This window comes from Columba livia, chromosome 3 (assembly GCF_036013475.1).
Source record: "Columba livia isolate bColLiv1 breed racing homer chromosome 3, bColLiv1.pat.W.v2, whole genome shotgun sequence".
Taxonomy (NCBI): domain Eukaryota; kingdom Metazoa; phylum Chordata; class Aves; order Columbiformes; family Columbidae; genus Columba; species Columba livia.
Window position 1 is genome coordinate 42,709,529 of NC_088604.1, and position 26,501 is coordinate 42,736,029.

Below are 26,501 nucleotides of genomic sequence, written 5' to 3' on the forward strand. Positions count from 1 at the left end.
TACTTTTTATGAGTGGAATTGCAATTTTAATATCCAGTTCGAATTGAAATACTACAAATCATCTGATTTTTTTAAATGAAACATGAATAACTATTACCTAATGCTCAGACTGACTTCTTGAAACAATTTATTTCTTAAATCGAAGTGATGAAATGGAAGATTAAGGCAAACAGGAGGCAAGTGATTGTGAACATTTTTAGAAACATTTCTATTAAAAATAACTTTCTGATATTTGGTTTTCTTACAAAAATATGGACAATTGTCAAAAAGTGTGTAGTGATTGCTAAGAACCATAATTGTTTAGCAAAGTGAAAGGCTTGAGTCTGTTTTATTATTCACCTCTCTGTGATTACACCCAGGCTTCTGGGGTGGAAGTGCAACAACTTAGAGTGACGTCTAGCCCATTTAGAAAGAAAACTGGGGCTTTTGCCCTTCTTTCTCTCTATATTAGCTCCCGGAAAACCTTCAGAGTTATATGTAACTCAGCAGACCCTAACATTATAAGCTGGAATAGATAGTCCATTAGCCATGTGTTAGAATAGCGAGAGTCTCTTAAGGCCGTAGTTCCTTGTTGACCTTCAAAAGCTTTGTAGAAGAATGTGAAAGGAAGAGAGAGGCCAGAACATTGTATTTAGTGTAGATTCTTTCACTGCCTTATCCTATCTTTCCTTGTAAAGAATTTGCTGTTGCTGTTGTCTAGCCAACAATATTTTAACTAGGATCTGACAAGTACATGCTTGAACTCTTTCCACTTGGAGTCATGTTTCATAAAACATGAACTTAAAAGTGTAATGACTTGTATGTATATAATTTTTAAAATATTTATTTTCAGAATATCCTTGTATTTTTCCAGTATGTTTTCTTTGTAACATAAGAGTCCCTTGTATTCGAACTGCTTATTTAGTAGTCAAAGAAAACTGTATTCTGTTTCTAAATGCATAATTTCTACACTGTATGTATTTCAGCGCAATCTCTCTGGCTTTAACTCCTTCAAGTCTGTTGAAATATATTTTTAGATGTTGAAAAAGAAATGGAGTTTTAGGAAGATTTAGAAAACATTTAAAAATCAGTAGTGCAGCATGTTTTCTTACAGATATCAGTGATCAAATGCTTTGTCCTTATGGAAAGAAAAAGGAATAATCTTAATGAATCCCTGTATACAGGCATTCTAACTATTTCATTTCCTGTTTTCCACTCTTACTGTAAATCTGGATTTATTTCCTAAAGGATATCAGAGTTAATGGTGCTGGAGTTGGATGGATATCTCAACTGGAGAGTAACTGTTTTTCCTTTTCTCACATGTTTCTCACCTATTGTATGTTTTTGTAACTTCTTTCCTCATAAAATATTAAAGTAATTTGTTTTAGGACAGAGCATTATAATGTTGTTTTTTGGGACATTTTGAGATATTATCCAGCTTTACTAGCATATTGTATTCTTTATTTATGCATGGAACTCCAATTAGCATAACTGAGAGTTGCTTACTAAAAAGAGGAGAAAAAATAAACCATTACAACACCAGTTTTCTAAATTACGTGAAGATTGGCAGATATGAGGTAAAATGTTAAGATACAAAGAAAACTTTTGCTGATTATGGTGTAAACTTTTCTCGCTTGTTTAGTAAATCTGTCATATAAGTTTTAGTTATTTGCTTCTCAGGTGCCCTGTCCAACACCCCTGCTGTGGGCAGGGACTTGTTTTGTTAGACCAGGTTGCTCAAAGGCCCATCCAACCTGACCTTAAACACTTCCAAAGATGGAGCATCCACAACTTCTCTGGCCAACCTGTCCCAGTGTCTCATTACCCTTACTGTAAAAAATTTCTTCTTTATGTCAAATCTAAACCTGCCCTCTTTCTATTTAAAACTATTACCCCTTGTCCAGGCACTACAAGACTTTGTAAAGAGAAGGAAAACAAGGAAAAGGAAAGTAGGAAAAGCTAACTCCTGCCTTTTAGTGAGAGTGCAGCACCATCATCTGTTCTGCTTGGCATCAGGAAACAGGGACCTGAGGAGTGTCCTCACCGTGGCATGGGTCACGTTCGAATCCTAATAACCACTCTACACCCGGGCTTTGCTACTGTTTTAAAGGTGTGAAATCCCTTGAGGGAACCACAGCTAGAAAGTGTTGACTTTTATAAGCTCTGTAATAGAGATTATACATAGTACCTATTCTTAGTCATAACAGATGGCAGCATGCTTTTTCTTCTTTCTGTGTACTGCGTAAGATTAAGGTCATACAGAGGTAAATTGTAATAAACAAAGGGATCTGTAGTGGACAAAACTGGTCTAAGTAAGATTTTTAAAAGGCAGGAAATCCTGAGCTATGGTTCCTGCTCTACATACCTATCTCTGTCTCTCTGATCAAGTCACTCTGCACTCACTTCATCAAACCAAGGGCATAGATTTGTATAAACTTGTTCCAAGGAAATCAAATAACTGAGAGAGAATTGGGATAGTCTCCCAGAAAATGTGAATGCTCGGCAAACTACAGGATAAATCTGATAGATCCTGTGACTCAGATTTTTATTTACCATTGCTGTTGGACAAATTATGTTGCTATGAAAATGAATTCCCTGGTAACAAGTTGCTTGGTGGTATGTATTGTCCTGTATTTGTTCCCTCTTCCCTCAGCTACCCTTACTGGAAGATATATGTAATAAGCAGGTGCTGTAGCAACTCTGTTTTGCTAAACATGATCTACCTGATGTAGATCCGTTTGACAATTAGCTAGATTTTCACAGACATGTATTTAAGCAGTTTGCATGGCAGAATGTAAATAGATAAACTTTGCTCTCATACTTTTAACTAGCATATTAAAGATATAGAAACAGTTTGTTAGAAGAAGGCTGGATGGTAATAAGATAAGGCATGCTGAGCACTAGGAAACTACAAAGTGTTAGCCACAGAACCAGGGGTTGTCACCTGTTCAAATTTTATTTGCCTGAAAAAGTAACACGGGAAGGTTTATACTGTAAGAAGTTGATGTCAGAGACTTTATCAGATCTATAAATAAATATGCAAAGCAAAAGCTGATATAATTTGAATTATTGCCCTAAGAATGTCCAGAATGGCAACAATGGTCACAACCAGCAAGAGAGTCAGAGTATTAATTTGTGACATCACCAAATCCCACAAGGCAAAGAAGCAGTGAGCATTACATTCAACCATGCTTTTTGCTGAGGCCTCAGACAGGAGAGACCTAGCAAATCTGTGCTGGCCATGCCTCTAGATATAGGACAACCAGAAATAAAACCAATACCTGACAGCATTTTATGTGTTTATGAGGGTATCAGTAGGTCTACATAATGACACTAGGCATTGCAGGTGCTACTTGAAATCCACTTTTAGCTTAGTTATTATGTTTCAAAGCATCTGTAAGTCTGTGTTACACTGACATTGATTCTTAATTCTTAAGTTTATTTAGTAAAGGAGGATGTGAGGAAGTGAACCTGTAAGATACCCTTTCTAAGGCAAGTAGGGCTGTTTGTTTCCCTGTGTAGAAGCTGTTGATTCATAGAATATTGATCAGCTAATACTGGATAAAGAACTGATGACTAAATAATATATATGAAAATACATAATCATAGTATGTGGACTAGGTAGAACCAAAAGCATCCACTGAGCTTCTACAGAAACTTAAATCTTCATTCAACTGCAGATCCTTGCTTTCACAACTCTAACACCATGTGATAGTTTACAGCATGGTTTACAGCTGCATTTTCAGTGCAACGTTATGTACTCACACATATTTTTGATTTGTATGACTGAAATATGCATAACTATGAGCATGCATGTTAAATGTCAGGCCATAATTTTCTTCCACAGTCTCTTTATTTGTATCATCAACAAACATAATTCACAACCGTTTTACAAACCTTAGCAAAATGCTGTCAAACCACCACGAAGATGAAAATCACCACAAATTTAACCCTGCATCAATTGCAATTGTGAAATGTGTACCATTTGTAAAAAATTGTAAATAAACAAATAATCCTGGAATTAATATACATAAAATCATAGAATGGTTTGGGTTGGAAGGAACCTTAATGATCATCTAGTTCCAACGCACCTTCCACGGGCAGCAACACCTTCCATGGGCAGGGACACCTTCCAGTAGACCAAGTTGCTCAAAGCTCCATCCAACCTGGCCTTGAACACTTCCAGGGATGGGGCATACACAGCTTCTCTGGGCCACCTGTTTCACTGCCTTAGTCATCTCTTCCTTATAGCTAACCTAAATCTACCCTCGTTCAGTTTAAAGCCATTACCCCTTGTCCTATCACTACATGCCCTTGTAAAAAGTCCCTCTCCAGCTTTCTTGCAGGGTCCCTTTAGGTACTGGAAGGTTGCTACAAGGTGTCTCTGGAGCCTTCTCTTTTCCAGGCTGAACAATCCCAACTCAGCCTGTCTTCACAGGAGAGGTGGTTCAGCCCTCTGATCATCTTCATGGCCCTCCTCTGGACTAACTCAAACAGGTCTATGTCCTTCTTATGCTGGGAGCCCCAGAGCTGGACACAGTACTGCAGGTGGGGTCTTACTAGAGCAGATTAGAGGGGAAGAATCACCTCCCTTGACCTGCTGGTCACACTTCTTTTGGTGCAGCCTAGATATGGTTGACTTCCTGGGCTGCAAGTGCACACTATCAAATCACACTGAGCTTCTTATCAATCAACACCCCCAAGTCCTTCTCCTCAGGGCTGCTCTCAATCCATTCTTCCTCCAGCCTGTATTAGTGCTTGGGATAGCCCCAACCCATGTGCAGGACCTTGCACTTGGCCTTTTTGAACTTCATGAGGTTCACACAGGCCCATCTCTCAAGCCTTTCAAGGTCCCTCTGGATGATATCCCTTCCCTCCAACATGTAAACTGTACAACACAGTTTGATGTCATTGGCAAACTTACTAAGGGTGCACTCAGTCCCACTGTCCATGTCACTGACAAAGATGTTAAACAGTGTCTCTCCCAACACCAACCCCTGAGAAATGCTCCTTGTCACTGGTCTCCACTTGGACATAGAGCTGTTGACAGCAACTCTTTGAGCTTTACAACTACACACAAAAGTAATGGCTCTTTGTGTAATAACAGGCTTGTTCTTTCCCCAGATTCTTTGCTCACTGGTGATTCACCTAACATCTTTGCAAAACTGCCCCCCAGTGTGTTCTAAAAATCAGTGACTATAATAACCAATAATTAATTTAATGCAGGAAAAAGTTTATCTTTTAATTATACAGGAAAAGAATCAAAATGAAATCTGAATATTTATTTACTTCTCAGATGTTTGTTAACCCAACAGTGTTAAAACATTTTAAAAAAGAAAAATGAATACTTATTCTGATTTTAACAGTGTAATTTTATTGACTACCAAAGAGCTACTCTTGATTTATACCAAAGAGATCAAAATCAGACCCAGTTCCTCTATAATATTCTTCCTAACATATCCTGTATGGATGAAAATCTAAGAAGTAAGATTATGAGAATTTATTCACGTATATTTGGCAGCCTTTTTGTATTTATTGGTCTAGCAGATATCATTTGAATTTGATACCTTTTTGCTAAAGAGTCAAATAAGTTATTTGCTGTATGAATGAGTATTTGATAGCAGATTAGACAAAAATAAGGCATGAGATATGAGTTTGCAGATGCAGTAAAATGACTAAAAGGCCGATTTATGCCTCATGTAACATTGCTGAAGTAAATGAATTTGATCTTTATGTTGAAAATCCAGTTTCACACTTATATAGACTATTTATATCAGAATTGTTTAGGTTTTTTGTTTAGTACTAGCTCTTGTAACAATACCCTGTAGGATGAGACCAATTCCATATTCACTTGTACCTTTTACATATGCAACACACAGCCTGTTTTTTCCAAATATATATCACCCTAACTCAGGCCAAGAAAATTCCAATGCACTTGCACAGTACATATAATTAGTGATCATTAGTCCAATTACTGAACATTAGAGATTTAGATGAGATATGACACTTGAGCTAGAGAGAATTCAGATAAATCAAAAAGCTGCACTGACATCAGGAACTGTGAGGAAATATAGTTCTGAAAATGGCAAAACCACAGGATCACTTCAAAACAAAGTGAGAGAAAATTGGACTAAGCTGAAGGCTAGAGGAAAAGCTCTGAGCAAAGAACAGCAGCCACTCCGTAACATGGAATGGTGAGTGGGATCAGGTAGATTAATGTATATGGGTCAGCAAGATTTAGGGAACAAGGATGTGCAAGTAGGCAGATGGATCACATTTTAGTGATACAATCCCAGAGGCACATTAATGAGCCAAAATCAAGTGGGGATATAGGTACAGAAAGAAAGTGGTCAGTCTTTCTGTCTTTTGCCCCTGGGCTCTGAGCTACAGCAGCAGCTCCTTCAGCTGATTTTATCTTCCCAGGATTCTGTTTTAGGTGATTGCTTCCATAACATGGTCTTGCACACTAAAACGCCAGGATTTTTGTGTTGTTTGGAGCAAATACGACTGTGTCTCCACGTTTGATGTAAAGCATTCAGTTTGATGATGTCTGCACAACTAGTCAGGTTTCTGATGACTTAAATTTCTGTATGTCTAAAGGTTAACTGGTAGAAAAATCACCTTTTGTCTGAAAATATACCCACCTGCAAAGAGCCTGGTATTCCCTCAATGCAATTCCAATTGCTTTGAAATCCATGTAAAAACTGATGTGATGTTGAAAATAGAAAATCGAGACAGAGGACGTGAAAAACATGTATAATTAGCAGGGAAATTAACTTAATGCTGAGAGGCAACAGGTGCCTAATCCAGCATCCAAATGATCGTCTCATTTTTGTATCTTTTGGGGTTTATTCCTTGTGAACTGACAGATGAGATGTAATGATGATACTCATGAAAAAGAACCAGTTAAAAAACCTGAGGAAATCCCATGAATAAGCAAGAAACAGCCAAAAGACTGGCAACCTTGCTCTCAGCAGCAATCAGAGAAGGGTCTATGTTGATAAGCAACAAAAAACAGGAGAGAAAGGCACCATCTGGCTTTACCCTTCCCACAGAAAGGTCAAAGTCTTCTTTGACTCTGGAAATACCCAGCCAGTCACACAGCGGGGCCAGGAGATCCCAGGGTGAGAGTCCTGGTAAACGTCATGTTCATGCAAGAAGCTTTCCGAGGTAAGACATATTTCCTTCATTATCTCCTACGTTTAGGGACAAATTTGTACTCAGAAGAAAAGTGTCTGTAGAGACACCTGCTCTAGTCCCATGCCAATTTTAGGAAGAGGAAGCTTTGTCTGGTCTTTCGTTTTTTTCTCCCATTTCATACTCATTGCCTCCCTAACCACTGAAAAGCACAAGCACACCAGGGAAGTAAAAGCTTCTTGATTTCAGGAAAAGTGCAGTAATGTTTCTAATAAGGGTTTGTGTTAGTTTAGACTTGAAACGACATGGATTTTTTCAAGCCATTGCACTTCTTCCACACCCCAAGTTTTGCATTATTTGCAGAGTACCCTTATTTGGCGTGTAATGATTTCGGAGCTGTTAAATCTTTACATTATCCCAACAACATGTCAATTAAGGGAGGCATTTTATACAGATTACAAAGATTTGTCTGAGGTGGCCACAGCTTTGTTAAAGCTGTTTTGTGGACATCTTCATAATTAATGGAAAAATCATTAGGAATTCAGTCTTTATTAACCCCTGTAGCTGCAGGGGCCCATTTCATCTTAATTGCATTCATTTGGCACTGGCAGTATTATACAGCATAATCACTAATAAATGATCTTTTAATTTGTACCAATCAAGAGAGCTTGCTTTCATGCCAATATTCCTGTTTCTTTGATGTCGACCTGTCTTGATTTTTGATCATTTGAACTTAAGATGATTTACTGGAAAATCAATATCAATACCAAATCTGCTGTATTCATACATCTGTGGTTAAGTTCAATTTGACTGTATTTTGATTGAAATAAGTAGTGTGTGATTATCCATTCAGATTTTATTAAATAATCAGGTTGGGAGATCTAGTCCTGTATTCTTATTCAAAGGCGAATAATTAGAAACTGTAGGAAAACTGTGGAGCTTGGACAACATTAGAAGTAACACTTCAGATCCCACTAATTAACCAACTTTGTTTGTAATCTCCTAAAAGCCTCAACCAATAAAGTAATATGCTATTACCCATTTAGCAAGGCCAACAGGGGCTTTGGCTACACTTGTTAATAAGAAAATCTGAGAGAGTTTCTCTCATTATACCCCCTGTCAGCACTGTCTCTGCAGTATAAAATAGCCATCATTGTTCTGTTGGTCAGTTAACCAGAAACCAGACTACTGTAAAAAAATACTTTACAGCTAATTGAAAATGACTGAAACATTCCTTTATCAACCAGTTGCTTTGTGCTATTTGAAGAAAATATAAATGTTGGTGTGGGAAGGCAAACACAAAGTTCAGTCTTTTTAATTAATATCTTCTACTTGAACTAGAATTACTGCTTTAGCTAAAGACAAAAAAAACCCTTACGGCTATCACTTAAACCACTTGGTTATTAATTAAAAGTATAAAAATACATATCTTTCCTAATACTTGAGCACTTACTTCCTAAGTAGTGAATTAATTTATTGAGAATTTATGAGCAAATCTGTTAATTACTATGAGTAATATAAGGCCTTGTCTAAACTATTGCTGCACTGTTGCACTGTGATACAGCTCCACTACTGCCTGTGAAATAAATAAGTAATGTAGCTCATTCTGAGGTGGGAGGGATTAATCTGGACCACTACAGCTGCATCACAGTAGGGATTATCAGGGTTCCTCCTGCTCTTGTGTCACTGCCTCAAACCCCAGTTGTTTTGCCTGCCTATACTGTAGTTCACTGACCCCCTTCCGTAAGTCCTTGGTAATTTTGGACAACGAAGTCTGGAACAACCACCAGTTACAAGTTGAGTGTGTGCATACATGCAAGTGTTAGTTGACAATTCATTTTACGTCATTCCAATTTTCAGTGCAAATATTATAAATCCATGAAATGAATAAGCAGAATTAAACAACTGATCTCCAGTTGTTGAGATGTGTACATGAAGGAAGCAAATAAAACAGCTTTAGCACTGCCATGCAGTGACATCTCACAGGAGACTCTCCAGGTCTGGGGGGCAGAGAGGGACACAGAAAATACTTTAATCTGAAACTACAAGCATGAAATTGCCTCCATTAAGCTTGACTTCCTGATTATTGTATAGAATTATCAAAAGGCACATTTAAGGCTGTTTTGATGCCCTAAATATACATTACCATGCCTAAACAAATTTAAAACTAATAATGACTGGCCTTGATGTATAATGCCTGTTTAGTTACTGTGGGATTTCTTTTTTCACAGGAGCTCTGTAAAGTCACCTCTCCTAAAAGAGGGATCAGTATTCTTGCCTCGAAAATCATCCTACCAGAGCTACTTATTTGGTAATTTTGACAGATAAATATTTATAATAGCATCTTACATTTCTTACAACCTGTTTCTGGAAATTCCAGCTGCCAAGGGTGCTGCTCATGACCCCCACAAACTGAGTTTTATGTACAGCTGCCAGAAAAAAAAACTTGCTATACTTCTCTGTATGGGAAGGAAAACAGTGTTCACTCCAAAATTAATTATTCACATTCAGTGTATTGATAGAAACACACAAAACTTATTAAACCAAAATAATGGTGGGAGTAGGAGCGTATTCACCTTTACCAATAAATACCACAGTTCATGATTATTAACATCTGTTTGGGCAGTTCTTTAGATTCCTAAGTCTTCAACTTTTTCTGATTTTTCTGCACTGACAACTCTAATTTCCCTTTACGGGTAGGTTGGGCAGGTTTGGCTGTTGTTTGTTTTGTTTAGGTTTTGAGGTTTTGGTGTTTTTTTTTGTTTGTTTGTTTTTTTTCATTTTATGACCATGCCTTTTCAAAATTAGAGCAATATTCCCTGTAATCCAGACCATCTTTATGCATTAATCTTTATTCAGCTTTTGATATTTGTCTTGTTTGGACTCTGAATAACTGATTTCTCCAGTTGACCTCAAATGTACTGAATTACTTTGCCTTTTTCGTCTAAAAGTTACAGTTTGTCACTCTTCTGTCTTTTAATGTTCACCTCAGTGGAAATTCCAGACTCTTGTTAGCATTTTAATACATTATTTTAATAACATTGGTTTAAAAACTCTCCTTGCTTGCTGACAGCATATAAATAAATGGATTTTATCACCGCATAGATTCACGGAATCACAGCATGGTTGTGGTTGGAAAGGACCTCTGGAGATATGTAGTCCAACCCACATACTAAAGCAGGTACACCTACAGCAGATCGCACAGGAATGTGTCCAGGTGTGTTTTGAATGTCTCCAGAGACAGAGACTCCACAACCTCTCTGGGCAGCCTGTTCCACATCTTATATTTTCATATAGAATCTCATGGCAAGGACATGCATATGTTCCTTTGTTATTATGACATCTATTACCATGTGTTATGTTATTCTGACTGAGAATATTAACAGTTTTCTAAGGGACTGTTTTTTCCCCAGCAGTTAATATATATATATATATATATACACACAAAATTCCCTGGAAATCTCAACTTTTCTTCTCAGAAAAGTCTCTAATATCTCCTTTCAAAATAAAAAAATATGTAGCGTATGTATTCACTTTTATAGTCACTCAAGAGAAAAAAAAAAATCTGTCTGAAAGAGTCACATGCTACTTATTGTATAGCTCTACATACAATTTTGTTTGAATTGGTCCTATATGTTATAAAGTCCTTACTAGAGAAGGCTCAACAAATTTTCAAGGTGGTATTTGAAGAACTGCATGAAAAGATGAATTGCTTCCATGCCACTTGCTGCATGAAGGTTCCTTGTAGCTCACAGGATGAGCTTGGAAGCTCACAGAATTAAACCCTAAAAATTAACTTGATGTAAATAAGAGCAATGAAAGACTTTTGAACTCTAGGACTCTTTTTAAGTTGGATTTAATTTTAATAAGACAGAAAATTAATGAGAGAAGCATAGTGGTTTTATGCACCAGCATATACCTCTACTATTTGACTGCAGGTCAGCCACTGCGCATCCCATCAGAATGACAACAACTTTTTTACCTCAAATCCTTGCTAGCCATACCGTTTTCTTTTTTCATGTTTATTATTCTCATCATGGATGAGTGCTTATGTCTGTTCTGAATTTGTTCTCCTTCAATTTCCATTTATGTTCCTCTTGTCCTACCTTCTTGTACTGGTCTGAAAATTGCAGCTCATGTTGACATTATCTGTTCCATTTAATATTTTAAATATTTCAATTAAATAATCTCTTAAGTGATTTTTTCCTTCTAAACTTCTTAGATTTAGATGTTCAGCTTGTCCTCAGAACTTACACTTTCAATCTTGACATCTTTTCAAGAGCGGCAATCTCACATCTATAGTGTATATCAAAGGTAATATTGTTCAGCTTGAGTGTTGTCTCTAACTTTCTTAAACATATATATTATGCTGCCCTGGCTAACTGTCCTAGATAGCATGTCTTTGGAATCATTTTTTAAAGGCTCTTGTCAAAGTCAGATGCATTAGTTACATTCTATTTGCCTTTAAATGTGCTTTATATTTCTGAGATCAGAGAACATTAGTTCTTACAATCATGTAAATAGTTATTTAGTGGATGAAGAAAAAAATTTTAAATTCAGCTTTAATGTTATTTATTACTCTATATTTGGGATTGCCTTCGTAATGTGTTTTATTTTTATAGGAATCTAACAATTTTTAATTTGTGGGTTTTAGATTTGTAGTTCTGCACCTTCACATTCTTCTCATGCTATTTCCAATTTGGGTACAAGTCACCCAGTAAAGTACCACTACAGACACATGTTCAGATCTTATAGAAAATAGTTAATGCAGAATATAATTTGTAAAAATATTGTAACAAATCAGAGGGCTTACTACAGCGTGTTATTTCCTTTTGTGATATCCAACCACTAAAGCACTGTTTAATTTCCATAGAAAGATTCAGAAAGAGCATGGAAATTATTCAAGGACAGCAATCTGGCTATGGAGAATATATCAAATAGAGGGTAACTCAAGTGAAGCCTTCTTTCTTCGGTGTGCTGTAATCATTAACATGTGCCTCAGGTGCTTGTGTCCTTTTTTTTCCTGGCAGCCCTACCACCAAAAAAGACTGTCTTACCTGAAGTGTGTATTGGTCCTTAGAGACTCTCTAAGAACTAGAAGGTGAAACATCTTTTGTCTGGAGCTTCTAGAGTGCTTGCTTATGGCTTCCTGCTACGTTGATGCAAGCAAATATCCAGGTTACTGGTGCCCTATGGCTCTCAGGAAAGCACTCTCTGGCAGGGTCTTGTAACTGAGGAATAGTTAAGGACAAGGAATTTCTGTGACAGAAAGACAAGAAAGGAACACAAAGAGCTGGAAGATGGCAACTTTGCATCAGGTTGGCCCCAGACCTTCTGCATGACTTTGGCAAGTGACTGTGACGAGCTGGAAGTTTTACCACTGACTTCAATGAAAGGAGGATCTGATTTAGTTACAGCAAACTCCTCATTTTCTCATCTGTTAAACAGAATAATTATCCTTACTTAATTCCCTGGTGTGCTACAAAAAGCACAATGAATTTCTCCAAAAGGAGTTGTTACAAGACACACCACCTTGGAAAGTTATCTGAGCTGGCTCTCAGCACAGCAGCTCCAGAGCTGACAGCACAGCAGCCTCATCAGCTGAGGCTTGCGGTTCATTAGCACAGATGGAATGCCTCACTAACGGCTTTGACTGTTTCCTAGAGCTCAGCTGAGCTTCATACACATACTATTTTGCTGAGACCTAGCATAAGAGCCATTGCAGAACGCTGTACTGCGCAATGTAGACACGTACGCCTAATCCTCAGATGAAGTCATAGTGCAGTTGGCAGAGAGTCTGAGATGGCACAGAAAGGCTCAGGAACCTTTCACTCACCTGTGGTGAACCTCCAAACCACTTGCCAATTCAGAGAAGTCCTGAACTTGTTCCTGGAAGACTTTCCTTTCACAGCATCCTGCTTGCTCCAGAAGCTGGTGAACGCACGGCACAGAGCCAGTCACACAACTCCATCATCACAATTTCTCTATGTAAAAGCAAAACACTTCATTTCTCAGTTTGGATTTGCTCAGTTAAGCAGACTGAATGGAGGCTAGAATCTGTCCCCTAAAATCTATGACCATTTTCTTCATAATTTAAGCTAAATATGGAGACAACCATATTTACATGAAAATGAATTCTAAAAAGAGATAGAGCATTCAAAAATGGAAAATATTGTTGTCATATAGTTCTGTTGCTTGCAAAATAGGTGAGAGATTTTGTTTTGCATTTCTCTTGTGACACTTTGCAAGACACAAGAAATGTATTGGATTTGTTTAAAAGTTGCAACTCTGTGATTTGGAAAAGTCTTTTAAAACTGGGGTTTAAAAAAAAAAAAAAAAGAATCCTATCTTACAACTAGCCTTCACAGTGTGCTCTTGGGCACCCTTTTTGGCACTGTGCTGTCAATGTGTTTGATTTGCTATCTATATGTGATGTTATGTGCCATATTGTCACAACTTGGGAAGAAGCAGTAAATTGAAGTCGAGTCCTCATTGGAATGAAACTCCCATTTTAAGAAGAAATTCAGATCTATTCAGTTTGACCTTGGATCTTGAATTAAACCTTTAGAAATTCAACTTTCTCGAGGGAAGTATGAGGTTTGTATGAGTCTGGATGTATTAAAAGCTTGTACAGCTCTAGTACGGCGTATGTGCCAGGGTGGTTAATTTTTAATTTAGAGGACAATGAGAAAATCAAAGGGTTTCACCTGAACTAATTTTCACTGAGTTAATTTGTAATACTCAAAGCTGGTTTATAAGCATTTAACAATCCATTAAAAGCAGTATTAAAAGCTCAGTTGTGATTTTTACTGAAACATTTTTGTATGTTTAACCTGATTTCTGAATGGAATTTTTATAGTTTGGGGTGGTATCATAAAAATGCACATAACTCTAGGCTGGATTCCAATTTTGTATTGTAATAAGCAGCATTTTATGTATGGCTCTGTATGCACATTCAACAAATCATTCAGCAAGAAAAATCAAGTGGATGTGGTTATTGAAGATGAGGATAGTATTTACCTGCTTGAAATTTGATGCATATAATACATAAGGGAATGTCCTTGCTTCAGTCATAAAACTAATCCATTTAGATTGTCAAGTCAGGGAGCTGGATACAATAGGGTTTTGCAAGATTACAGCATGTCACCACCTGACTATAGCAGAGCAGCACCCACCCTGAAAAGCAAATCCAGAACCCTTGCTTCTGCCCCACCTGCAGCAGACTAAAACAATTACTAAATCCTCTTTCAGGACTAGGAAAACAATTTTGCCCTGCTCTCATGCAGAGGCAACACCTGAGATTTCTAAAATGGCCAGATGTTTTGCTCCTTCTTGCTGTCATTGCTGAGCAAATGCTGACTTATCACCACTAAATCTGCATGCAGCAAATCAGTAAGAAGTTGGGGTGCTTGTATGCAGAAGTAACGGGATCATTTTGGCACACTGTTAAGATGTTGATGACTCATTATGGTGTGACTTTAGGAATTGCCAAGAAATATTGCTAAGCTAACCTAAGTCTGGATAATGCAGAAATTACAAGTACACTGAGGTATGTGTGTCAGACTAAAAGGGAAGGAAAGTAAAACACCCCTGGTGCCCACAATTCCTCGCATTGCAATAAGATGTGGGGTTTAGGCTTAATTGCATTTTATGTCTGTGGTTTTCCAGGGGAAAAAATTGGACAAGAGCAGTTTTCTTACAGTAAGGAATGCAGAAGTTTAACTCCAGAAGTTCCTCTATTTGTACAAGGTAGCAGGTGGCAAATGTCCCATTTGTGACAGGTGATGCTCTGTGAGTGTTGCGCTTTTGTGCCCTGGAGTGTGGGAACACGACAGAGGAGAGGAACTAGCCACAAGGACTGAGGAGATGGGGCAAGGTGGAGGTGGATGGGTTCAGCACAGGGTGCACAGTGCGTGTTTTCACAAGTTGGAAAACGTCACATAGTATGGCTAGCCTGGCAAAATGCTGCCTGTTTTTTCATAACTTTCTCTGTTTTTGGTTTTTAGGCATACTGCAAGGTGGGAGACAAAATTGTTCATATATTTTACGGAGTCCTGTCTGCAACATGGTGCTGAATAACACACTATGAGCATGGATTCCTCCGCTAACTTGCAGAGAAACAACAGCATAACCAGCATCAGTGGCCATGTCTGTAATTCAAACCTTCCTCTCAAATGATCGCCTCTCTGGGACACAGAGGGAGTTCAGCACTGACAGCCCCTCTTCCTTGGATGCCAAAAGAGCATCAGTGTATGCTAACTATGGTAGCTTTTGTCTTATGTGGACTTTTTTCCATCAGCCTCAAAGATAAAGCATCAGATGGATGGTACTGAATGAGGGACTTGGGAGCTGAAGCCTCTGAATACTCTCAAACTAATCCATGCTCCAGAGTTGCTTTCCTTCTTAAGGGAGTGGTAATATACACAAAAATGTGTAAACTAAAATAGGTGAGGTACTCTGGGACAAAAGAATTATTATATAAATTGTTTGTGACTTTCGAAGTTTGCAATAATAGCCATAGGAGCAAAGTATTTTTAAAAGTACTACAGAACTCCAGTAATGTATGCACCTCTTCTGAGAAGTTGTTATTACTATATGATCACTTTCCATATGTAATTAGCTTTTTCTTTTCTTGCTGATTCACTCACTTCCTCTTAAACCTTTTATGTGTGTGATTGCAAAGTGTCAACTTGCACATGGGGATGGGGGCAAAGATATAATCAAGCTATACATCTGATCTGTAAGTCTGATCTTTTAGTCAATAGAGGCAGTTTCTGGTCTTTGTCACTTGCAGATGAAGGGGGAAATATTCACTGAACCAACCAGTTTTTTTTATGAGAGAAAAGTCAGAAGGGGGTGGGGAAGGACACTGAGAACAGCAGTCTTTGTTCAGTGAAACAAATGTTAACACCAGAATACAGATAAAACTTTATGTATTATTAAAGAATACATTTTGCTGTTGGAAAAATGTAATGCAACCTGGAATCATTTATTCAAACTGGTAATTCTTTTCATGTTGTCACATTACAAAAAGTCTTGACGTGTCTTGTGTCTGACTGAAAATGTAAAACACTGTAGTAAAGGCAACTGATAAGAAGGACTACGTTTTATTTTGCCTGAAAGCCATGGCAAAAAGAAATAAAACAAAATAAATTAAAAAAAAAAAAAAGACACATAATTTTATGGGAACTGAGAAGGGGAATAAAAGCAAAGATATTCTGATAGGTCATTTTTTTTTCATACATGAGCATTTAGTCTGCAGTAATCTACCAGGACTGTCAAATTTGATTGAAAGATAATGTAAGATTTTTTTCTTGTCACAATTTATAGCATGTATCCATTAGGAATAATTATGGTTGCATGATTTTGCTAGCTGTTATCTCTACAAGTGTTACTAATGGTTTTATCAATTACTCCCTGTCCAATAACTGCATGGTTGTAACCTAATTTAAAGACACTCTATCACTGGTCTGATTTGTGTAGTAGTAAATGACAGCATTTGAGACACCAGCCAAACGACTCACTTCAGTGACTTAGTTAGTCTCTAATAATTAACAATTAGTAGGTACCTAGGAAAAACTCAAGAGACTAGAGCTCCCATGTTTCCCTTTCTTGTCTAAATACAAGACATTACTGAGACTATGTTCTGTAAATATAACCCTGTAAATAAAATCTCCTTCTTCTGTGGCCGTTAGAAATGTGCTTTCATAAAGGTTAATATTTGAGGAATAAAATGGAACCAAACTTTAGGATCTGTGATTGTAAGACATATTGCCAACCTAAAGAGGAAATACAGGATTATACTTTTGTTTTTGCTATTTGTGCTACAGTTCAAAAGCAGAGGCTGTGTGCTAAAATAGTGCTGGCAAAATTGTGCTATTTTCTTCAACTTTAGAGCAAAAATGCTGGATGTGCAAAAAGAAGCACTTCATTACAGATCATTAGTGAGGTTTTATGTACAGCTCAGAAAGGTATTGCCTGCTCAGAACAGAATGGAAAGAAGACTGAAATCTATTTTAAATGAGTCTAAAAGATTGTATTCCTCCAAGGATGTTATCTCTGAGGATTTTAAAGAATTATTCCATTAAAAAAATATCTCTTCCTAAATAAGACTTTGAACTTCAGGTTTAAAGTAGGTTCTTCTACTCTGTAAGTAACTATTTCTTTGTAGGCACAAAGATATTTAAAGTAACAGTGAGTGAACAGGGGTTGAGTTTTTGCAGTGCGCAGTCCTTTGCACAGTCCATTAGTATATTTGAATTTAGCTTGATGGGGCAAAATTGCCTGGAATAATTCATCATTTGGGTTATTGTGTCAGATCTTAGTACATCATCTGTTTCAGATTATCCAGGATCCCAAAGTAACAATCTTTCCCTAAGAGCCTTGAGGGTTGTATTATATGTTTATAAAATGCTGCACTTTACCCACTCAACAGTCTGATGACATTTTCAGGCTTACACGCAAAACCAATATCTGCTGTGAAGCTTGCACACTCTTCATAGGAACATAGGAGCTGCCACATTGGATTAGATCAGCGATCCGTCTAGCGTGGTCCCCTGTCTCTGACAGACGCCAAATCCCGGCTGCTTCAGAAGAAGGTGTGAGAAACCTTGTCAGAAAAAACTGTAGAAACACCTGCCTGTAAAGGGTGTTGCTCCTTAAACCCTTAGTAAGCGCTTGTTTTTATGCCCTAAAGCATGACTGCATATATGCTTTAAAAAGTACACGGGTTTTGTTATAATTCCAGGAGCTGTCACTATGCCTGTAATATTTGTATTACATTCTGGATCTCAAGGCTATGTCTAGATTGCACGGCACAGTCCCACTGCCCTGATCATTACCCAGTTTGAGGGCTGACACAGACAGGCTGCAGTTGGCTTTTGGGCACTGTGGCCAAATTTCTTTCTCCTGGGAAACAAGTCCTGGCTAGAGATGGGGGGAGATGGAGAATATCTAATTCCCAGCCTGACATGGGCTCTCAGATCACACAGTTTAAACATAGTCACAGAAACCAAATTGCAATTAAGTAATTCAGTTGGCTAGATTTGGGCATTTCTGAAGTGTCTTTTGTTGCATTTTCTTTGTTTTTCATTGACCTCGCGCTTTTGATTCTTAGAAAGAGTAAATAGCCTAATTTTTTCCCACTCTACATTTGCTATCTTCAATACTCTTACCATTTTCTGCTATTCACCCCTGCTCTAAAGCATGCAATTTCAGTCCTTTTTTCTTTTTTTCTTAACTTGCGTTCATTAATCTAAGCCTTTCATTGTCATTTTGGAGGGTCTTTATTTTCAGAGATCACAGTATGATGAGGGTATACCATTAATCTATCTAATGCTACAAAAATAATTTTGGTTTTGTTCTCTGCATCCAAATGCTTCTCTAGTGCAAATATTATTTAATCAAGCTAAGTGACAAAATTCATGCCTCTGACTTTATCTTAATCTGATGATGATATTCATCAAATAGCAGAGCATTTGTCCATTCAGTGAGCTGATAAAACAATTTCAAGTTTGGGTTACTAAAGCCAGAGATGATCTTCAAAATGTAGATTTAACCTCACCCATCCTTCCTGATTCATCTGCATATTCTTTTGAAAACCACTCATTCAGTATCTGTAGCCCAAATGATGTCATCAGGCACAGCGTGCAGCCACTACAAGTGGGACAATTATAATTTTTGTAGCTGATTAATCATCATGAAAAAGTAACAGTCAATTGACTCAATCATACATCCATGGTGATTAATCACACTTCACTTGTGTTTTTTACAAGTATTTTACCGACAGTGCAGATGTTGGATGATTTTTCTCCTTGAGCCTTTTCCTTGGTCACAGATGTTAAGTAATCACCTTGTCCTGATACTTGAGTTATCTAATTTTTTCTTCTGCTGGCCTTTAAAAACAAATGTGTTTCTTATGTAGAAAGAAAATGTTAAATGAGTTACTAATTTATTTACAGGTCAATCAATATCTGAAATCACCCCAGTCGTGACCTGTACTCATAGGTGTTTTCAATAGGCACATGACTCTTAAATTTGTTCTCTGTGATACAAAACAGCAGAAGTACCAATAAAACATGGAAAGAGGTAGGTAGCAGAGTCCATCTTATGTTTAGACCACAGTTAGAGCTTCTAATCCAAGTTAATGAAAATTCTCGATTGTAACTAATTGGCATACAGCCATACATACAAGCACAGAAGAATCTTCCGGCACCAAAATGTTGGGGCTTGTAAATATTCACATGACCTGGTAGACTTCAGTCTTAACCTCAGTTAGAATAGAAAGAGAAATTGCTGAGACGACACAGCAGTTGAAAGCGTCTTGGTGTATTGCTAATACACTGGTAATGATATTTTCCATGGAATTACATCTATACAGATGAAGCCATGAGCATCTACAACAGCTGTCTGCCCTATAATATTCTACTACTTCATATCATACATGCATATACAGAGATGATTTTGTAAAAGTCTTTAGGAATCCCAGTTGATATCCAGGTGATTTTCAAAGACCTTTTTCAGAGGACCCCTTATAGATAAAATTGGTATAATGTTTCCCAGTCTGCCCTCAGTATTGTAAACTGGAATGTGTGGGGCAAATAAGGTGTTTATCTCAAATGATGCAAGCCTCACTGACTCCAACCATGTTTCAACTTTCAGAAAAACCCAAAAGGATTGTACCAACGTCTTTGTCCATCCTTAGATCACCGTTAAGACCAGTGCATACACTGGAAATTTCTTCCATGAAAAGATGACACAGTTGCATTGAATTCTGCACTAGACTCCAGTCTTGATACTGTTAATAAAGAGCCTAAGGTTGGGTATAATTGTTAATACACTAATTCTAAAAATCCACTCAAATGTCACTTATAATCAGGATTTTCTACTGTGCTAGGACCCCTGGGGAAACCTTTGAAGCTGTGAATGGTGTACACGATGACAGGGATGAACATAAGAAGGTAGAAGGCCACCGATACTGTTTAGCTTAGTTGTATAAAACTATCACATTTATAGAAGCTTAGAAATACTGGCAGTTAGGAAGATGGAAAAGCAAAGTGTGCAATGGAGAAAACACCCAGATCCAGAAGGAAAAGCTTTACACTAAACCCAGTTATTTCAAAGCATTAGGGGGAGAGGTGAAGAAACCTTATGGCTTGTAATTTCCAGCAGAAGTATCAAGGCAGAAAAGACATTATAAAAGCATTTCATTGAGAAGACATCCATGACATGAAACTTTTTAAAACAATAAATCAGAAAATCTTAGTTATTTCATTGGCAGTAGAGGTGAACCTTATATCACATGCGAAAAAGCAGGATGGATGTGAAACCTGTAAAAGGAGAATGAGAGAAACAAACTTAATATGTAATATCAAAAAATCTCTGAATCTAAGTCAATTAATATATATTAATTGAGTTTTAAGTTTATTAAAGCTGTGCATACTTATTGTCTCATTTTATCATATCTTTAATATTACTAAATATTATTATGTATAACCTTTTGAAATGTAATGTGTACTTCCTTGCAGTGCTTGTTGCACCTTATTTATGATTAGTGCTTGGGCTGGTGTGAAGGGAATGCATATCCCTCTGTAATGAAGTACAGGAGAGCTGGGTGGACTTTTCAGAGTCACAAGGCCTGTTGTAAAAAATCTCTCATGAATCTTTTACAGCTGTAAGTAGCCTGGCACTGGTAATAGCTCTGCTACTATGGGAAGTTTGGTGGAAAACATTTTTTAAAAGCTCCTGAGAAAGAGAGGATGTCAGGATTTATGTGTGGTAGTGCTGGGAACAGTCGTTTTCAGCAAGAGTAAGTTTTCTCAGTCTTCATTTGGGATAACTGATTGCCACAGATAAAAGCAGCTTGCTCTGCTTCCTACTTGTAGTCAACACAGGGTTTTCTCACACTCCCACCTGACTCTATTTTTCACACATCAGAGTATTTCATCTGAGCTGTAGGTTGCTCTCTCATTACTTACTTGCATGGATTTCTTTAATTATTCACACTAAGTTTAATTATATGCTAAACATAGACAATTCTTCTTTAGAACTGTATTTTTCTTAAAGACAAGGACAGTAGTCTTTGTAAAAAAGGATGTATCTTTTCCAGTGCCTATGAGTATGAACCCAAATTTGCTAGGGCATCAAACTTAAAAAAAAAAAAAGAAATCACACATCACACATGAAATAGAGAAATAGAGAGTCACTAGGATTAGTAGCTGGGATGCCATGCTGTCAGTGCTGCTCCCGATCAGCTGTTGTAGTGCCCTTCTGGGCAGGTTTCCATAGAGGGATCAGGAGCCAGACTGGGAGCTTCTCTCCCAAGCTTCCTCTTTAGTAAGAGTTCAGACCACAAAGGGGATTTCAGACCCTTTCATGGATGACAGAAGATGGGGGCAGCAAAGAGAAAAAGAAACTGGTGCTGGAATTGCAACTGAAGGAGGGAGAGGTGCAATCCTACTCTACAAAGGCTCAGGAAGGAAGAGGAGATGGAGAAAAGCCAGGGTAGATGAGCTGAAGACTTGTGAGGACAGGAGATTAGAACAGAAATGAAACACTTTGAGAGTGTAAGTAGGGCTAGTTAAACTAGGATTATGGGGCTAGGAAAAGATATGAGAATCAAAACATGGTGGGAGGGGAACTGGGAAAGCCCTTGAGGTTGCAGAGAGGCTGAGCCCACAAGAGCCCATCCTCTTCTAAGGCTGAAATGTGAATGAGGTTTTCCAAAAGTCATGGTAAGTACACAGCTACCACCGAGACTTATCCCCTTCTAAGACCAGTGTCCTGGTGACCCAGGCCATGGGCACTGGCCGTCCTTCAGCTCACAAAGCAAAGGGCTGAGTAGTGGGTCACTTTCCAGCCCTCCTAACATCAGTGCGATAACAAGCAATGGGACCTTTTGCTGTAGCAAAAGGGGAGCAGGATTCAGTTTATGCCTAAGCAACAACAACAAAAAAAAAGATGCAAGATAGATTGGAAAATTAATCAAGCACATGCAGGCGTTCCAGAACCTCCTTCCTAGCTAATCTTGGTGCTAGAACCTCTGAGAGCTGTGCAAGAGGCCTGAGCCTACCTTGTAACAAGTTGGTGAATTAGCTGGGCCCAAGCAGTCTGTTTAGCAACAATCTGTTGGTTAAAATCCTCACGTCCATGCTGATTGTTTTCACTTTCAGCTGAACAGCATTTTCCAAAAATGTGCTGATCGGCTCTAATTATCAAGGTTACAAACTGAATCACTCAAAAAGTAAGAAATGCCAGAATCCATGCTGCCTGGGTAACCTTAATGCTCGCATGCACACCCCCTTGTACATGCGTTATGATACAGTCTTTAATTGCCTGATTGCTTGTTATTTTTTCCTCTCTATCATTGGAGGCATGGGATGCACCTGCAGCAAGGATGAATCAGAATTAAATTATGAAGGTGGTTGCTCTCCTTAGACATCCTGTTTTGGTTGGTGTTAAGATATGTAGGCTGAAGTAGAGACAGCAGGAAAAGGAAGGATAAGGCAAGGATTATAGCAAAAAATCCCGAGCAGAAGACCTAATTCTATAAAAGCCTCTGCCACAGGATTCTTCCAAGATGCTGGTCAAGTCACTTAAGCCAAACTTTGTGGAGGTGGTCCTTTAGGGAAGACCCAAACTGCTCTGAAAAGCAACATCTCAGAAGGAGGTGAAACAGATTTTTGAAGCTGGGAAATACCACCTTTATTCTTTGCTTTTCTGGGTACCTCAGTTTAGACCTTGGGTTTTGATTTACAGAGCTTTGGAGCAGTCACACCTGCAACCAAAATCAATAACAGGAGCTGTACTTTTACTGCATAAGGGATTGTACAGTGCCATCCTAACATCTCGGGGAAAAAAAAATTAAAAAATCCTAAACACTGCTAGCTGGGAACACAGAATTAATGGAACAACTGGACCTTTATCTCCCTGTGCCTCGCTTCTCCACCTATGCAATGGGAATTATAATCGAACACCTCACAAGACAAGGGAATAATGCAAACAAATTTAATGTATATCTGAGAAGCATTCAGATTGTAAAGTAAAAAAACACAAATAAATCAATAGTTTTGTAGTAGTAGAGCTTTTGGAGTGCAAAATATGGCACAAAGCCAAGAAAAACAATTAGGACATGCCAGATAGCTAAATAGTGAGGTGCTCATTACACAACAATGATCTGCACTGCACCCTGAAGGAGCAAGGGGATCACAGGGAAAAATAGTAGTATCTTTTTCTCTAACTGAAGATTGTAACAGAAGATATGGATAGAGAAGTGATGGTCAGTGTTTGCTGACACAGTAAATCCAGTTTCCTAGAACTGAGAAATAAACACAGAGCCATGCTGAAAATGCTGATTCAATTTAAAGTCTTTCTGCCAAGCCAAAATTTTAACACATTTTGGAGAAACAAATTGTCACAAATTTTCAGTTCATATGCTCAGGATTTAGGCCTGCCCAAGCATTATTCTTTTCCTGAAGGCAACATGGAACCATAGGGTTGACACAAGCCTGGCACTGGGTACTCTGCTTACTTTAACATTAATGTTATTTTGCCACCACACTTGATTTGGTTACAGTTTTAATTGCTGGGCGTACATATACTGCAGCATTAATGTCTTCAGAGGGGGAACCCAACATACGTTCTAAACATTACCTTGCCTTTGTGTACTTCACTTTGCAACCTTAATAAAGTTTTCAGACCTTTCCTCTACTCCTTTGTCTGTTATACGGAGGTTTGTATAGAGCTGCTTGCAAGGGTCCCCAGCACACAAGCAGTAAAAATCATGTATATTCACTAACATAGTTAGCATGTAGGTTCACTCACTATCTAGTGAAATTCACCTACACATATGATTTCTGTTCTCAAAGTTACTTTTTTATAGTATTTCAACTCTATTACTATTTGGATTTTGTCTGGTGGTTAAAATAAATCTATCAGGACAAAACTTTTGCTTTATACTGATGGCTCTTCGGAGACATGGATCTCTTTTTTTGTTTTGCCTGCTGAAAACATCATTGTATTATTCTGAATATTCCTCCTGATCAGAAAAAACAGAATATGTTCTTTTTCCAAAAATATTAGCACATTTTTTTTAATTTTCACTTTTGCAGACAGCAGTAAAAATCTGAAAACAATATTCATTGTTGTTCTTGATCAAAACCTCCAGAAGTTTCTCTTTTGGAGAAATCAATATTTTCAAAAATTAATTTTAGAGCTTGAAATACTTTATTGTCTTTTCTTTCCTCATTCATTATAGAACTGCTCTGTGCCAAAAAATGAATTTAATCTCCCAAAAACCAAAATTTCAATTCGGTTTTAAACTACATTGCACATTCAGGCCCTGAAATAGCAAAAAAAGAAATGTAATGGCATTTAATTAGGCAGTTACCATCAGGACATTGTAGCACATGCTAGTTTGTGGAAAAAATATAGTTTCAAACTGAGGAAAAATCTGTTCAGAACCTTGGCTACATAAACTGCTGGATTACACAATGCAAGTGGGATGGAAGATCCTCTAACTTCTCTCATCTCTTAGGTTGACTCCCTTATACCTGTAGACTGGTAAAAAAGTAGATAATAATTATTTAAACTTTGTCCATTTCCCCGCTGACATAGCACTAATTTTGACCGAGAAACTGAGCTGCTAGAACGGTCTGTCACAAAAGACAAGACAGCCATTTGATCTTGTTTCAACGCCATAAAATGTTCTTTAAATGTACATAACTTTAATCTATATCTACTCGTCAGCCATTTTCACTGCCCATTAGCCTACAGAAGCTTTCATACCCAGGAAATCCAGGCCCAGAGCATTTTTCCCCAGCAGTTCCCACAGCCATAAACTGATAATGTTTTTACTGACCTTCCTGAATTTGAAGAGGGGGATCCCATAGTGAGAGAAGGTTCCTTGGGAAACAAACAGGTAAGCCTGAGTGCTGCCCAGAAAATTGCCCATGGCTCCAGGAGAGCAGGGGAAGAGGAGAGAGGCATTGCTCAGAGTTTGTGCATGAAGCCTGTGTCAGCAGGCTGCTCTCGGAAGAGAAAATGCACCTTCACCCTTCTTGCTGCTGATCCCTTTCGTTTTCTTATTCTTCTGGGCACATTGAACCAAAAAGCATCAGACATACCTTTTTTCTGAAAAGGGTCTTCACAAATACAGTGATCTGTACAGCCAGTTGTTTTCATTCTGTTGATGATTTCAGTTTAAAACTGTATTTAGTTGAAAAGCAGTTAAAAACACTTCACAATGGCACCATTCAATATCCTCCCATGACATGTTAGTATCAGCCTTTTTCAGGATGCAGAAGAAAGGACTGCTTTCTCAAATAATTTGGTTTTCTGCAAAGTATTTTTGTAAATTTTCAGCTAAAAAAGGGTCCAAGAGGAGTAATTAATCACTTTGGCACTACTTATACACCTAAAATCAAGCACACATGTTTTTAGAGTATATAAAATGTAGACTTTGGGGAATTCCCTGGCCAAAAGGACAGGAAAAAGTCTTTGACAGTGCCATTTCAAGCCCAAAGTGCTCAGCTCAAGTAATCAGTTCAAGGTCTGAACTGGAGGAAATCGTATGAAATAAACATAATGGATCTTGCAGTTGGACTGGGTGATTTTTCTAGGTCCCTTCTAATAGAACTATATTCTATTCTATTCTATTCTATTCTATTCTATTCTATTCTATTCTATTCTATTCCACCTTTCTGAAGGATTCACGTAGAAGTTATCTGTCTCAGATGTCAGTTAAGTAACTTTCTTAATTTACTTTTCATTCTTTCATATTCTGTACTACTGAATTTTGTTTGCACTTCTTATTATATGCATTAAATTCTTATAGTCAAGTGTTAATATGTGCCACAAGCATGTATAAAATACATTTTCTCCTTCATTAGGTTTTTGGTTTTGGAAACTCAGCAAGAAAAAGAACAGAATTTCAACAGTCGACTAATTTACTGGCATTAATATTCCTTTGTATATATTTGGATTTATACTTCCTGTGTTTCATTTTTTTGCTTTGTTGTTTTGCTGTGTTGGCTAAAGGACTGTGCTAAAATTCACCTGCCACTCAGTTTAATTTCTTGTGTTTAGAGCTGTACAACATTCCATGTAAAGCAAATCAATACAAGGATTTATGAAACATCGAAACAGAGCAGTCTAAAGGAGGAAATTATAGTCAGTTCTAGTTATTAAAGATTTCCTATACTAAATTTAGTAGAAGAGAATCCTTATACATCTTCTTTTAGGGTATTTGTCAAGTGCATAGACTGAAGAAACAATTGTGGTTGGTTCCACTGCAATGTGTCTTTATTTGTTGCTTGCTATTTAATGCTAGCTGGAAGGAAACAACCCATGTCATGCAGAAGTGAAATAGTGATTCCATTTTAGTCACT